Source organism: Zalophus californianus, chromosome 2 (assembly GCF_009762305.2).
Source record: "Zalophus californianus isolate mZalCal1 chromosome 2, mZalCal1.pri.v2, whole genome shotgun sequence".
NCBI lineage: Eukaryota > Metazoa > Chordata > Mammalia > Carnivora > Otariidae > Zalophus > Zalophus californianus.
In genome coordinates this window covers 56,153,597-56,156,298 of record NC_045596.1, presented here as the reverse complement: position 1 = coordinate 56,156,298, position 2,702 = coordinate 56,153,597, and positions in this window count along the sequence as shown.

Below are 2,702 nucleotides of genomic sequence, written 5' to 3'. Positions count from 1 at the left end.
TATTGCTCATCTTTAAATTCTTCATGTATCAAATAAGCATTTTCATCTTCACCTTATAGAGTTGAAGTTTTTATGGCTCTGAACACCTAGCATTATTCTTGGCACATAGTAGATACTTAGTATTTATTTTCTGTTTAGAGTCTGAGACCCAATGCTAAGCTGACAGCAGATCCACATCTGTGGGAAGGACATGCTCCGTGGGTTCCTTTGCTGCTGGCTTTAAGCAATAATAGGTCACTTCTTCATAAAAGTGAAGAGCTCCTCTCCCTCCATCCCTTACCATTGCTGGCTCTCCAATTCTTGTTTGCAGGTATCTGTGTTCTAAGCATGTGTGGGTTATAGACTGTCAGCATTCCCAGTCAGTTATACTGGGGACTCCTCTGTTGCCTGGGGCTCAAAAACTCACTAGAGAACATACACAAATTAGATGCGACTGGGAATCGTTTAGCTAACCCATCTCCAGGTGCCCACCCTCTCTCTCTTGGAGACTAGTAGCAGAAAAATTTGATGTTTCTGATATGTTATTATGTAGAGTTATTGTTCCCTTTTTTTGCTCACATCCCAGGATACAGATTAGCTCTCAATTCTATCTTTACAAAATCAAGAGTGTTAAAAGAAGGAGCAGTTCTTTCTCTACATGGAATACTGCTTCCTCACATTGTAGTTAGATTTAAAAGTGACACATCTTTCCTTTCTACATGTGTAATTCAGTGAAGAAATAAAATCGATCAATCAGTAATGAGTACTGTTCCTAATAGATGCCCAACACTAACTTAAAGTGGAGGAAACAAGAAGAAAAACAGTAAAATATCCACGTGTTCTCCAGGACTGTTTTGGAAGCTATCTGACAAAGTTGTGGCATTTGTTCAGGAAGCCACGTGAAGATGTTTCTTATTGTTTCTTGTTCAATATAGTCCTTGGTAAAGCTAAAGGACTATTTACCCCCAGTTGGTTCCTAGGGTTGATCTGTTTGTCTTGGAAGATTATCTGTGATCTTCTACTTTCACTCTGGAAAAGAGAATCTTGCTTCTAACATACTTATCTTCAGAAACCATGTCCAGATAATGTCTTTTTATTTTGTGTAAGCCTCTGCTGATGATTTCCACACTCTTTTAGCATAGCCACATGCTTCTATATTCTTTGTAGGTGCTACTGTACATTAGTAATATAATTAGCAAATTAAAGAATGAGATTAAAGTACATCCTGTGTCACAGGTACTTAGAATATGATGCAACATGCTGTTTGCTGGCACTTCTAAACTACAGGTTTCTAGATTTTTTAGATTGTACCATTTAAAGAGACACAGTGACACCGTAAATAAAATGGCAAATAAAGTAACAAAGCAAATGAGCCAGTGAGCAAACCAACCACTCACCCAAGACCAGAATCTGCACTTCAGGAAAGCTGCCAGCAGAGGAAGCTTTTGTCAAGGCCATGCTTTGTAAGAGGATGTGGGCAGTTTTCCTCAAGCCATGAAGATGTTTTCCTCTAACATACTTCGAATTTATTTGATTGGAAAATTTATTTTCATGCAACTGCTCTTCTATTGAATACATTTTTAGAAGCACAAGGCACATTATCATTTGAAATTTACTTTTTAAAAGGCTTAATGGTATATTTTTAGCTTAGATCGGCTTTTTAGGAGTTTTTTTTTTAGAAATGTCTGAAACATGAGTTTCACATTTTTAATGAATCACATTTTTAAGTGGAGGAAATTCATAGCTCTTTTACATGTATTATAGAGAATATATAGGTTGATTTAAACATACTGGACTTTTCCTGAATGTTGCTTTTCCTGCATTACATTTTTTTCTGAAAATATTACCAACAAATGTCATGGGGTATGGATTGACAGGAAGACCCAACAGAGGCATTGTATAAATCAAGCAGTGTTGTCTTATAGGAGGAAGTCAGCACAATCAGGATTGTCAGCAAAGTGAGCAACAAATTTCTCTAAGAGAGCTATGAATTTCTTAGTTGTCAATGACAGATTGCACTCGACAGAGTTAAACAAGCAAGGAAGACTTTATTCAAAACTACTGCAATAGGAGGAGAGATTGAACTTAATCCACTGAAACAATGGGTGGGAGTGTTTTTAAGCCCTTGGGTGAGCCAGTGGAAAAGTACTGGAGGACATTGAAGCAGGGGAGGGTTGGTCAGTGTGACTTAGCCCATCTGTATTTGTTAATTGGCATTAGGTAACTAGACTTGTTAAGTACTTAGGTAGTTGTCTCCTACTTTCCCACAGAGAATTAGGAGATAAGGACACTCTCATTCTAGATGATTACCTTTCAAAGAGATGCTTCCCAGGTCCTAGAGAAAGACATTCCCTAGGTTGTAAAACTGGCAAAAGGCTGTGAGATAATTTGTCTAGTTTTCAAAGTGGCAGGAAAAGAATTGGCAATTTTAAGTGTTGTAAAGTAAATGCCAAGGGCCTGTAGTCAGGAAAAAAACCTGTCTAAAATCTAGTCAAGCTGAGTGGAATGTTAAGGACATCTTTGTTAACCACCCAGAGCTTCATAGCAGGAGCAAAACGTGCAGATGATAATATACTGGTGAGTGAGAATTGTACCCACCTTCTGGGAATTTATTCATATTTTTCTAGGTCTGAATGCATACACAAATACAAAATGCTGAACTAGTCCTTTATATAGTTGACATGGATAAATGTTGGATCCTGCCTTTCCTGGACCAAGTACAG